Here is a 13,858-nt window from a genome sequence, read left to right as displayed (position 1 = left end):
TTGTTCAGTTTGGTGCCCTCTTGTGCCTCCTATTTTTACAAACACAACTCAGAATTCCTGATGACTTTAGAGAAGGCACCTCCAAGTTTTCACTCATACCAGATATTCCTGGATATAACAGGAATTTGAGAACTATTATGCAATTATTCTACGTGTAACATCTGCTCATCAGATTTTAATATTCAAGCCTCGTGGCTTCAAGTCATTGCCTGTGACTGATCATCTTCACAAATGCAAGAGTCCCCTGAAACTGTCTCCCAACCATTAGGGTGCTCATGCTAACCCCTAACCCACTAGACCCACTACAAGATTCAGTATTTGTAAAGCTGAAAACGTGGTTGTGGCGTTTACATTTTCATTCCGATCGGCCTAGGCTTCCCTCTCTTCTCTCTTGGATGTTTTCTTGCCTTACCTGGTCTGAGAAATGGTGCCGCCCCACCCTTGCAGAGTTAACAGGGGGACGCTTGCCAGCTGCGTGCAGTCCCGGCGGTCCGGATATGCGGGGAGGTGGCGGCAGGAACGCCTGGGCCAGGCGCTGGTACGTTATCCTGTTACAGACCTTGGCCTAGTCCGCAGGTTGCCCCTGGAGAGGCGACGGGGACACCAGACCCTCGATTGGCTCCGCTCCTCCGCGACAGGCTGAGGGGGACAAGCTCTCTTTCGCCTGGGGACGATCCAATGTTTGGTGGGTCGACCTTAGTCAGGGCCTAGCTGTCGCAAAGAAGGTCAAATTCACCTTGGGAAAGTACGCACCGGGACGGCAGCTAGCACCATAACAGGCGGCCCCAGCGGAGTCTCCCAGGGTCAGGCCAGGACAGCCAACCTGCCCGGCAGGCCGAGAGCCGGAGGCGGGGCCGCCCCCTTCCCGGCAGGCTGCCGACTTCCGGACCTGCGTAGACGCCTCTCTGCGCCTCCAGGCGCGCCCCTCCCCCGGCAGACCGTTTCCCGGCATGCGCCGCGGAGGAAGAGACGGAGTCGACAATAACAAACCAAGCCGCGGCGGTGTCCGCGGCCCTGCCGAGCCCTCGGCGTTGCCTCAGGATCCCCCAGTCGCCTGGGCCCCTCGGCTCTGACAGGCCGCGGCCTTCTGTCTCCCGGCCCCAGACCCAGAGCCGAGGGGCCTGCTCGCGTCCTTCTCCGCCCGGACCCCTCCCTGCCTCCTAGAGTTCGGGGCCGCGGCGGGCGGGCGCCCGGGACGCCGGCGGTTGTGTCGGCTTAGCGGTGCCGAATGGGCGGTTGGTAACCGCCGCCGAGGACTAGGCGGCGGCGGAAGATGGTGCCGGGGGTCGCTGGCTCTGCTGCTGCCGCCGGCGAAGGAGGAGGCGCTGCCGGGTAAGTGTCGCCGCCGCCCGCGTCCCCTTCCCCCATCTGGCACAGCGGTCGCGCGGCGGGCCCTGGCACGGTGGGCCGGGGTCGCGTGGTCCAGGGTTCCGGTCGGCCTGAGCCCGGCCCACGCGCAGGTGTGTGCACGGAAGGGCCCCGGCGCCTCCCGCCCCGGCAGGTGTTGCCCACTGGCCGCTTTCCCGGCGCGACAGCCCCTGTGGAGACAAAAGCGGTTCGAGTCGATGCTCCACCAGGCTGCCGGAGGTGTGGGTTGGACTCTTGCTGCGGGGCTGCCTGCGGCTTCCTCGGCCGGAGCCTTGGGATCCCTCCCTCTGCGCTGCCGCTTAGCACCCGGCCTAGTTGCCGGAGTGGCCGAGGGCGAGGGACGTCCGAACCTCCCGAGACGCATCTTGACTTGTGCTCATCGCTGCCAGGGATCAGCCCTTAATTCTGTGTTGGACTCGAGAAACGGGAGAGTGGAGTTTGGCCGAGGCCGAACGAAGCTCACCGAAAGGGAGGAACGGAGAGATGATGTCTTTGTCCCGACCCCAGAGTGCGAGGATCGGTATAAAGTTACTCCTAGGAATGACTCAGCCTGCGCCCGCCCCACGGATAGATTTGGGATGGGTGTGCACGCGGATTTCACAGCTTGCTTGGTAGAAACAAAAATACATTAACCAACAGTAGAAATAGCAGCTTCTGAATGGAATCTCTCTATAGTTTCTTCCACCGCCTGGTGGATGTGCTGTGTTTACTGTTTATGGTTTCGTAATCTAGTCGTTTCCATCATGACTCTTTAAAGTGTGGTCATACCTTGAAGTAGTGTAGACTTGGCTGCCAAGGAAGAGTCATGTGCTCACTGTTGATAAAGAGTCACGTTACTACGAGACATTCAGCCAGATGGGAATGTTCTCAAGTCTGCTGCAAACATTTAAAGTGTACCTATTTGCTAACTATTTTATTGTGTAGTTTCTTAAGTTTTTGTGTTTTGGTGAAGCTTGTATGATTTATACATAAGTTTGGACAGTTAGCAATTTAGGAAGAGACTTAAGTAGACTTAATTGTGTGTTTAATCAAGAATGTTATTACATTGTGATAGACGATAAAAAGAGGGTCCTTCCACTTCTGATCAGATAAAACTGTGAGAAACCAAGGAACTACTGAGGGAGGTGGCTGATTTTAGTTTTTGGATTATTGGATTTATAAGCAGACCATTGCTAGGAATGTGAAAATATGTTCGCTTTTTATATTTGTTGTAACAGAATATGGCCCTAATGAAGATATTTTCTCAATAACATTCCTGTCATGTCTTTTAATGTTTGTGATTGTGTTCAAAACCTGGATAAAGTTTTATGTCAGGGATGCTTTAGGCACATAATGCTTATGTTGAGAAACCTCTGTTGATGGAAAGTGGATATTGACGTAGTTCATATTTTTAAAGTAATTTTATTTAGTCTATTTTGAACTTTTTATGGTAATCAAGATATGATTATTTATGTACCTAATCCTTTATATGTTTGTTATTGGACGACAGGGAAGACAATGAAGCGGTACTTTTGTCCCTGAGGTTTTTTTTTTTTTTTTTTTTTTTGGCTCTTGCTGCCAAACACAAGATGAGGATGCATGGCAGATTTACTTTAGCAAATCAAGTTCATAAAGGCAGAGGACACAAGACTTTTGTTTTCGAAATTTTGAACCTAAATTTTGATTATGTTAGCCTGAGAAAAGTTTTTAGACTATAATATTAACTTAAAATTTTATATCATACATTCAGCAAATATTTGAGCACCTACATGCTTTACTTTGCAGATGTGTATGTCTTATGAATATCTTTTTAAAAGAATGGCTGATAAAATTTTCTCATTCAGGTAATGATATTTTCTGACTCCAGTTACACTTTTCCTTTGTAGTAATACTGGCCTAAGACACTTTGAAAATCTAGCAGTCCCTTTCAACACACTTTCACGATTCTTTTATTATCTTTTTACCACTGTGAGGTTTTTGAACTAGTTACATGAGGAACATAAAAATGTTTAAGTAATTGTTCTTGAGTAGAGACGGGGTTTTACCATGTTGGCCAGGGTGGTCTTGAACTCCTGACCTGAGGTGATCTGCCTGCCTCGGACTCCCAAAGCCCGGCCACTGATTGCCTTTTGAATAAAGGCCCAAGAGAAGTAAGGGGTGTAAGTGTGTGACTCTCGAAAGGAATTTTTGGCGGAAGAAACAGTAAATGGAAAGGCTCTGATATACATGGCATATACGAAGAAAAATGAAGTTACTGAAGCTGGACTGGTATGAGAGAGGCGATAGTAATGGTAGATTGTGGGGCTCTACATATCCAGGTTTGGAAGTCATAGTAAGGAAACTAATGTGCTCTAACTCACAAAGGTCTACAGATGAATTCAAGTAAACCCAGCAAGGCTGGAAAGCAGTTGAAGCCAAATTCACTTCATTTATTCCTGAAATGCTAATTGAACCCCTGCAGCATACTCTTTTAGCTTCAGCAATGCAACAGTGAACAAGAAAGACATATCTGTCTATGTATATATATTTATTTATAGGAAATGGGTAACCACTGGAAATTTTCATGGAGGTAAATGACAAACGCAGATTACTTTGAGGATGTAGAGTAGATAAAAGGCTAGTTGTATAGTGGTAGGTTGATGAGTTTTTGCTTAACTCACATAGATAAAAGGATGTAAAGATTACTTGTCTCTGATTATTTATTATGGACCAAATCAACTTAATTTGACTGTAAACTGTACCCCCATTGTTTAGGGTCCTGAGAGGATGGCATTTCTTTCTATCCCTTTGTAAAGTTCCGGTTCTGTTGGATTACTTTTTGTAAGTGCAGTACTTGAATGCCTCCAAGTACCCTCTTTCCTTGGCTAATTTGTTTCTGCTTTCATAGCTGTTTAGTGAGTGCTTTGAGGATTGTGGAATGACAATCCTCGCCCATTTTTTTTCATCCATGATTTTTTTCCACCCGTTAGTTTGCTCTTTTGAACTCTCATATTTTATTGGCTTGTAATTGTGCTAGGAGATAAAAATAATTGTGATCCATTTCCTTTTTTTGTCACTGATTTGAGACTGTCCACTCATTTTTCCTTCACATTCCACACATTATACTTGTTCAGTAACTGTCCAGCATACCTGTTGAAATATTAATTCAATACCATATTATATTACAGTAATATAACGGCTTTTAGTAATTGTTTTACTGCAAATACCAGATTTGGGCAGGCTGGTTTAATAATTTGGTTATATGTTTATAGATAATCTTGGTTTAATAGAATGCAGCTAATTCTACATTTTCTTTTTTTCCCCCATTTTCCCTGTCTTATATAATTCTATATTTGCTATATAGATAATTTTGGTTTTACTGTTAGTTTCCGTTATAAAATAAAACACAACTAGAAAATTTTCACTAAAATCATGCATTTTATGTAGTTTTTATAAACGATAGGGACACCAAAATGTGTAATGCATTTATATGTACTGATACAGAAAGATTTCTGTTATTTTATGCAGTTCAAGCAAAGTCCATAGTAGTATGTAGGGTGTCACCTCATTTTTATAAAACCATATTGCCTGAATATACACATATTTCCTGTACACCTAGGGAAAAAACCTGAAGGGTGTACTCCAAAGTATTTTTCATTTTTGTTTTAAAAGTATTCCTGTTCTGCTATTTTTACCTCGTTTGCTGTCTTTGGGCACTACCTTTCTAAATGCTCGCTTCATTCTTTTGGCGAAGTTGCTTGTCTAGTTTGTAGACAAGGCGTATATTTAGGAAGTCTGAACTTTTATGAAAAAGGTTTTCTTTCAGGGAAATGTGAGAAAAATGCCTGACCTACTCATCTTTCATTCTTTTTCTTGGCAGAGAAGGGGTAGGATCAGATTAGAATACATCTGATTTGGGGAGACTGATGCCCAGTTTTCAGTCCCTGGGCAACCTAGACATCCATTTGTGGTGGACATTATCTCCATTGATGCAGTAGCCCGTGACCCCTCAATGAGGGAGAATTGCTAATAATTGCAGTTTACAGAATTAGAGATCAGGCAAAATTATTTCCAATCATCTTTTCTCTGAAGCTTTTAGTCCACTTTAGGGTTATCTGAGTCTCATGTGTTCTATTCAGCTGGAAAGCATCTTGAAGATATTTGTATTCCAGGCACCTAGCAGTGTCTGGCTTATGTTTAGATGCCCCCAAAATAGTGGATGAATAATGAATGTGTCCAGTTTTGAAGGTCAGAGATTGTCATTGGGGTGTCCCCCTTTCACCTTATCATATAAGGAAGCGAATTCTGTTTTGTTTGTTTGTTTTTGTTTTTTAAGGCAGAGTCTTACTTTGTCGCCCAGGCAGGCGACAGGCAATGGTGTGATCTAGGCTCACTACAACCACTGCCTCCTGGGCTCAGATGATCCTCCCACTTCAGCCTCCCAGTAGGTGGGATTACAGGCATGCACTACCACTGCCAACTAATTCTTGTGTTCTTAGTAGAGACGGGGTTTCACCATGTTTCCCAGGCTGGTCTTGAACTCCTGGCCTGAAGTGAGCCACCCACATCGGCCTCCCAAAGTGCTGGGATTACAGGCAGGAGCCACTGTGTCTGGCCTAATTCTAAGTTTTGACTGTATTAGAATAGTTGACAGTAAGGCTCGGATAATTGACTTTATCATCATGATAATCTCTCAAGAGAAAATTGTAAATCTCCACTTGATAAGTTGGATAGATTTTAATGAGTATGTGAGATACTTTCTGGTTCTTTTCCTCAAATATGGATATATATGGGTTCAGTTGTTATTCCTGTACATCTGGAAACAAATGCAGTGGGATCAACATATTTTTATTTTTATTTATTTTTTTGAGATGGGGTTTCACTCTTGTTGCCCCGGCTGGAGTGCAATGGCATGATCTCAGCTGACCGCAACCTCTGACTCCCGGGTTCAAGTGAGTCTCCTGCCTCAGCCTCCTGAGTAGCTGGGATTACAGGCATGTGCTACCACACTCAGATAATTTTGTGTTTTTAGTAGAAATGGGGTTTATCCATGTTGGTCAGGCTGGTCTCAAACTCCTGACCTCAGGTGATCTGTCCGCCTCTGCCTCCCAAAGTGTTGGGTGGCATATAAAGTGGACTAAAAGCTTCAGAGAGAAAAGATGATTAGAAATAATTTTGCCTGATCCCTAGTTCTGTAAACTGCAGTTATTAGCAATTCTCCCTCATTGAGGGGTCACGGGCTACTACCACATCAATGGAGATAATGTCCACCACCCTGTCGGATCAATATTTTTAAAAATACAGCTCTCTTCTCCCCTTCATTTATAGCTGACTGTATCCCAGGAGGATTTAGGAGGACCAGATGTCCTCATAATGAGAGATAGGTTTTTCCCCCCAGATAAGAGAATTCCTTCTACCTTATATTAGCTACTTAAGAGTTCTGTAAATTCAGAGAAAGGAGAAAGAATACTATAGGCCACCTGTGATAAGGGAAGACTTCCCAGAAGTGGTAATAGGACAGTACTTGGACTTTTATTTGTTTGTTTGTTTGTTTGTTTTTGAGACGAGTCTCGCTCTGTTGCCCAGGCTGGAGTGCAGTGGTGTGATCTCAACTTACTGCAAGCTCCGCCTCCTGGGTTCACGCCATTCTCCCACCTCAGCCTCCCAAGCAGCTGGGACTACAGGCACCCGCCACCATGCCCGGCTAATTTTTTTGTATTTTTAGTAGAGACGGGGTTTCACTGTGTTAGCCAGGATGGTCTCGATCTCCTTACCTCGTGATCCACCCGCCTCAGCCTCCCGAAGTGCTGGGATTACAGGCGTGAGCCAGCGTGCCCAGCAATACTTTGACTTTTAAAGATGAGTAAAATTCAGATCAGCAAAGATGGGGGTATTTTACCTGGCAGGAGTATGTAAAGTGAGGGTATAGGTTTGTCATGTAAGGGAGTAGTTGATGATACTGCTACAAAAATAAACTGGGGTTAATTATGAAGTTCTTGAGTGCTGGAGTTTAATTAAAGTCATAATTGCCACCATTTTTAAAGCTTTTAGTATATTCCTAGCACCGTAAAGGACTCTGAAGTACATTATTGCTATCCTTCTCATCTCTGTGAAAGGTATCGTTGCAATTTATAGATTGTCAACTGATATGTGGAGGTTACCTGAGCTTCAGTGAGATAGATGGTATTCAAATACAAGTAAATTTTGTTCCTAAGTCTGCCATTTTTATGTTAATCTAGCCTATATCAAGTTGGCAAATTCACATGCTAAGAGGGGTGGGCAGATAGTACAATTAAGTGAAACTGTCTGAGTACTGAACCGGAGGTGACAGAGTGTAGCTGTAAAGAAACTACAGATTTGTGCCCTGCTGTAGGCAACAGTAAGGTGCTAGGGAAGATACTTGAGGGAAGCAGCCTGACTACCTTGCTTGTAACTGGTAGGGAGTATTTAGGAAGGATTGAAGCTGGATAGAGATTTAAAGACAGAAGAGGTTGCAGTTTCCTAAGTAAGGGTTATGTCATTGGAAAATGAGGGGTTGGATTAGAAAGGAAAAAAATGGGTAGGACTTGGACAGAAATAACTGAAGCCTGGTCCATTGTCACTTTGGAAAGTTTGTAAAAAAAAAAAAAAAAGAAAGAAAAAGAAAAGAAAAATAACTGAAGTTTGGGGCAATAGTAGAATGATAGTTCATTGACAGTGAATAAATTAGGGAATAGATTTAAAGGAAAAGCACCGAATTTAAATTTGGACATGTTGAGTTTGAGGTAACAGTAGGATTTCCAGCTGGAAATATGAAGCATCAGTTACTGCTAGCTCTAAACTCAGAACAGAGATTTGGATTAGTTAATAACAGTAATTGATGTTTGTATTTCACTTTATGGTTTGCATAACTTCCATAGATGCATAGATTATTCATTGGATCCTGAACACAACCCTGTGAGACAGGTACTTTTACTTTTTGTAATCAAATGAAAAAACTTGTTAGGTGAAGTCAGTTCAGGTCACATTGGGCCAGGACTTGAATATACTTCTTTTGATTCCAAATCTCATGTTCTTTTCACAGTTCTGTTCTCCCTTTTATGTTTACATAAAGATAACAATTGGGGCGTGGTGACTCATGCCTGTATTCCCAGAACTTTGGGAGGCTGAGGCAGACAGATCACTTGGGGTCAGGAGTTTGAGACTAGCCTGGCCAGCATGGCGAAACCCTGTCTCTACTAAAAATACAAAAAAAATTAGCTGGGTGTGGTGGTGGGTGCCTATAATCCCAGCTACTCTGGAGGCTGAGGAGAGAGAATCTCTCTCTCTCTCTTTTTTTTTTTTTTGAAACGGAGGGAGTCTCATTCTGTAGCCCAGGCTAGAGTGCAGTGGCGAGATCTCGGCTTACTGCAAGCTCCGCCTCCTGGGTTCACGCCATTCTCCTGCCTCAGCCTCCCGAGTAGCTGGGACTACAGGTGCCTGCCACCACGCCCGGCTAATTTTTTGTATTTTTAGTAGAGACGGGGTTTCACTGTGTTAGCCAGGATGGTCTCGATCTCCTGACCTCATGATCCGCCCGCCTTGGCCTCCCAAAGGAGAATCTCTTGAACCTGGGAGGCGGAGGCTACAACGAGCTGAAGGCTGCAGTGAGCGGAGATCGCACCACTGCACCCAGCCCCTAGGTGACTGAGTGAAAGTCCATCTCAAAAAAAAAAAAAAAAAAAGATAACAGTTGGAAGACTAAACATGAATGACCATTTAGGGAAGGCTATATTTAGAATGGGAGTGGGGCAGAACTCCCCTAGGACCTCAGATTAGGACTGAAATAGGGAAGGCTGGTGGGAATCTTTGTCTTGCTCTCTTGGCGGGACTAACTCTTTTGGTGCAACAAATTCAGGTTCTTTATTTCTTTGTAATGTATAGGGTGTCATCTTTTTTTTTTTAATGGATATAAGTGTTTTTCCCCCTCTAATTATAAATGTGATTTTTAAAAGAACTGGGAGAAAGTAAAAGTCTGGCATCCAGAGATAGCCAGTGTTAAAAAGATTGCTATTAAATTGATCCAGACTTTTTAAGTGCTTGCATATACATATGTCCTCCTGCATTAGTTGTAAAAATAAAATCCACAAACAGAATCACATAATATATACTGTAAATTGCTTTTTGTACTGATCAATACGTATAGATCAAAACATTTTTAAATGTCTAAAATTTGATACCTTATAGGGTTGTGTAATAATTTATTATTTTTTTAGAGAGAGGATCTTGCTGGGTCACCCAGCCTGGAGTGCAGTGATGCCATCATAGCTCGCTGTAGCCTCTAGCTCCCAGGCTCAAGCAAGCCATATCCTCCGCCTCAACCTTCTGAGTAGCTAGGACTATAGGCATAATTTATTTAACCAACCTCCATTGATAGTTTTTAAATTCATCATTTTAAAAAGTGATGGTATAATGAAAATCATTGCATATATATACCTTTGTACACTTGTTTCATTCTTTGCTCCCAGAAGTAGAATTGCTGGTTTGTACATTTTAAATTTTGATACATAGTGCCAGATTAAATTCCCTTAAAAGTTATACCAGTTTATATTTTTGTCAGAAATGTGCCAGTGGACCCACTGTTAATCTTGTCAACACTTAGCACTCATTTTAATCATCAGTAGTAATCTGAAGGGTAAAAAGTAGTACCTTGTTGATGTTTTAGTTCTCATTAGTGAATATGTACCTCCAGATAGTTTATTTTTCTTCATGCTATAGATAGCCATTTGTCATAATACCATTGCGTGAAAAGTTGATCCTTTCTCCCCAATTTGAAATCCCACTATTATTGTATAGATACACAAGTGCAGGTATGCATGTATAAAGATCAATTTGGATCTGTTCAGTTTCATGCATTATGTTTATTAATGCACCATGATTCCTACTAACTTGTTAACTACCGTGTGAGTTATGAGTATGTTTGACACGTTTTGACAATTGTTCTGTCCTACGAAGTCTCAGTGTATATGGTAGGCAGTTTATAGTAATTCTTAGTGGGTAGAAACTAAAGACTGTTTAAGCAGAGGGTCAAATAATTTAAGAAAATCTTGTGTCAGTTGTTGAGTTACTAACCTGTTACTTTTAATTTAGAATTGGCTTGTGTTAACTTGTATAGTATTAAATATGGTTTCATTTTATAAAAGTTAAGAAGGACTTTATATAAAATGAGCATCAAGTCAGATTTTAGGAAATCGTGACTATTTGGTGAAAAGTAATACTTATGTACTAGGCTTATTTATATAAGGCTTATAAAGTTACTTTATAATTCCTTGAATAGCAGTTGATTTCTATGCTTGTACCTTACTTAACAATTACATGCAATAACTTTAGTTCTAGATCATAGAGATTCAACCCACTTACAGGATTTAATGGACTTTACGTAAATTAGGGGGACATGTACATAATAAGCATTCCCAAAGTTGCAAGTTAATAAAAGAATTAGCTCCTTTTAATGATGGTTTTCTTAAAAGAAATCATTGGTTTATTAAGTTTATCCTCTTAAGTTTTAGTAATGTGATCAGTGAGGGTAAACTGTCAGTTTCTAGTTGGAACTTGATTTTACATATACTTTTGTGTTGGTTTTTTTTTTTTTAATGTCACCTTTGTGTGAATTCTTGTCCATTCTTTCTCAGTCTAACTTTTGCATACCTCTCTTCATATTAGTATTATTGAACTTTTTGGAAGGCAGGTAATGTGCTTTTTATTACTCTTTGGCACTAGCACACAATAAGTTTCTTAAAATTAGTATTTGTTCAGTGTGTTAGACTCATGTTTAATGTATGATTTGACTATTTATAGAAGATCAGAAGAATAATCTAGTGTACCCCTTTATGTTTTAAGATGAGGAAACTGAGATTCAGAGAAATTGGATAACTCCTCAAATCACAGGAGTAAAGATGTGAAGCTAGGACTAAAAACCAGATCTCTTATTTCTTTCCAAGTATTTTTTATTTCAGGGTGACCAAATATGTACTTGGTTACTGATGTCCCTTTTTGCTGAATGTTTTTTTAACAATTGTGGCATACAAAGGAGAGAATTCAGTTTCATGGGATCATGTTATTTTGATAGCATATAGGAGTATGTAACATAAAGTATACAGTCTTGTGAATAAATAGCGACAGTGTTCTTGTGGATTCTCTTTGAGCAACTTTCTGATTTCACAGTTTTGGTTGCCGTAGTCCTTATCCATGGTTTTGACTGCAAACATTTATTGACTGTTTACTGTCTCTAGGTAGTATGTTAGGTATTGAGGTATGATATGTCATGACCAAAATTTTTTTTAGCCATTTGCAATACAGCTTGGGTGATGTAAGTTATTTGGCAAGTGGCAAAAAAGTGTAGCAGGGCATTTATTTATGTTCTGAATACCAACACTTACTTGAATAGTTGGAATTTGAAGTATGGGCTGTCAGTACTTCAAGAACAAGACCACTGACAGCCAGTACATTGAGGAAGACTTTACGACAGAATATTTGTGAATTCTTGGTTACATAATGGAAGCTGTGGAATGACATGAGTAGAGGCATGAAAATCCATTTATCCATGCACCTCATTTCAGGAGATCAGCCTAAATGGTATGGAGCTTCATATAGGGACCCAAATAAAGGAAATAGTGGAGTGTCAGTCTAAGGAATTTATACTTGAGTAGAAGTTATGAAGCATTTTTAGTTTGGGGAGAAGTAAACATTAAAAGAATCTAAGATTATGTAGTTGGTGGTGTCATCTGAGATGGAATCCGCAGATAGTAGGTGCTCAGATAGGTAATTGTTAGAGCCCGATATGCAGTAGAAAGATCTGAATTAGATAGCTTAATGGGAATAAAGTGGAAGAGAGGATACACATACTTAGTAACTGTTTATGTGGAACCAAGGAGTACTTATCCATATATGATGTTAAAATATATTAAACCAAGTTGATTACTTTTCTTTTTTTTTTTAATATAAGATACTGGGAACACATTGGCTGATAAAGAAACTGCTGAAAATTAGCTACTGCATGTAATCTCTCTCTGTTACTAAGTTACTATTTGGATTCTGCTTTGTCATTTGCTTAGAGTACTGCTACTAGAACCCCAAGAGTACATTTGCTTATGAAACCCTGTTTATTCAACAGATGCTTTTGAGTGCTTTGTGTTATGTCACAGAGTTACTTCCTGTCCCTAGAGAACATTTTGGGAATATTTACTGTGATTTCTTTTTTTTTTTCTGCAACAGCCATATGAGGTAGGTATGATAAATATCCCCATTTACAGATTAGAGAATGGAAATTTAGACAGACGTGTATTGATGAAGAAAGTTTTATTGTTTTATCTACATTTTTTTCTTCTTCTTTTCTTTTTTTTTGAGATGGAGTCTCACTCTGTCAACCAGCTGGAATGCAGTGGCATGCTCTCGGCTCACTGCAACCTCCACCTGCCGGGTGCGAGTGATCCTCCTGCCTCAGCCTCCTGAGTAGCTGGGATTACAGGCGAGAGCCAGCATGCCCAGCTAACTTTTGTATTTTCAGTAGAGATGGGGTTTCACCATGTTGGCCAGGCAGTCTCGAACTCCTGACCTCAAGTGATCCACCTGCCTCGGCCTCCCAAAGTGCTGGAATTACAGGCATGAACCACTGTGCCTGGCCTGTTTTATCTACATTTCTTTCCCTGATAATAAAGCCATGCAGCTCATGGATCTTCTGGAGAAGATTCATTCAGTAGAATTTTATAACTTTGACTTAGATTACACAAAATTGGTCTATGTAGGTCATATGATATTTCTTTTAATAAGAGAACTTAAAACATTAGCATGAATAGGTATATTTTATTCATCCTGGTACCCATACAGAGTATTTAACTAATTTTATAAACCATACATTTCAATTAAAATCCGACCAGCTTTATTACATGACCACATAAAGATTAATAATCCAGGGTTGAAATAACAGCTCAAGATAGAAATAGATAGTTTTGGCTGTGCAAGGTGGCTCACGCCTGTAATCCTAGCACTTTGGGAGGCCGAGGTGGGTGGATCACCTAAGGTCAAGAGTTCGAGACCAGCCTGGCCAACATTGTGAAACTCCATCTCTACTGAAAATACAAAAATGAGCTGGGCGTGGTGGCAGGTGCCTGTAATCCCAGCTACTTGGGAGGCTGAGGCAGGGAGAATTGCTTGAACCTGGGAGGCGGAGGTTGCAGTGAGCTGAGATTGTGCCACTGCACTCCAGCCTGGGTGACAGAGTGAGACTCCATCTCAAAAGAAAAAAAAAAGTGATTTTTTTTTTTTTTTCAAAGAAGACTTTAGTGGTATAGGAGCTAAGGTAAAGAAGAGAAAATTTGAGATCAAGCAGCTTTATCAAGAGATTTAAGTGACAGAAAAGTGATGATCTGGCCGAGCATGGTGAGTCACACCTGTAATCCCAGCATTTGGAGATGCCAAGGTGGGAGGATCACTTGAGGGCTGGAATTCATGACCAGCCTGAGCAACATAGAGAGACCCCATCTCTTAAAGAAAAAGAAAAGAAGAAAAGGAAGTA

At 41.5% G+C, this 13,858-nt stretch overlaps 1 protein-coding gene and 1 long non-coding RNA gene across 9 annotated transcripts in view; one reads left to right on the top strand and one right to left on the bottom strand.

Moving 5' to 3' along the window:
• The window catches only part of LOC134810866 (uncharacterized), a 30,544-nt gene extending 29,637 nt beyond the window's left edge, over positions 1 to 907 (bottom strand). Inside the window, exon 1 of the long non-coding RNA XR_010159553.1 lies at positions 413 to 907. This is a non-coding gene — a long non-coding RNA (uncharacterized LOC134810866). The remainder of the gene's footprint in view (positions 1 to 412) is intronic.
• A 25-nt stretch (positions 908 to 932) lies between these two features.
• RB1CC1 (RB1 inducible coiled-coil 1) overlaps positions 933 to 13,858 on the top strand; it is a 92,085-nt gene continuing 79,159 nt past the window's right edge. For 5 of the 8 annotated variants that reach the window (XR_010159552.1, XR_010159551.1, XM_009455384.5 and 2 more), the window contains exon 1: positions 933 to 1,332. The gene's annotated coding sequence lies outside the window, so the exon portion shown is untranslated. The remainder of the gene's footprint in view (positions 1,333 to 13,858) is intronic. The other 3 variants (XM_054656732.2, XM_009455383.5, XM_016959471.4) reach the window with 2 other exon arrangements.

Source organism: Pan troglodytes, chromosome 7 (genome assembly GCF_028858775.2).
Source record: "Pan troglodytes isolate AG18354 chromosome 7, NHGRI_mPanTro3-v2.0_pri, whole genome shotgun sequence".
Taxonomy (NCBI): Eukaryota; Metazoa; Chordata; class Mammalia; order Primates; family Hominidae; genus Pan; species Pan troglodytes.
The sequence above is the reverse complement of the archived record's forward strand: the minus strand, read 5'-3'. Positions and strand labels throughout refer to the sequence as shown.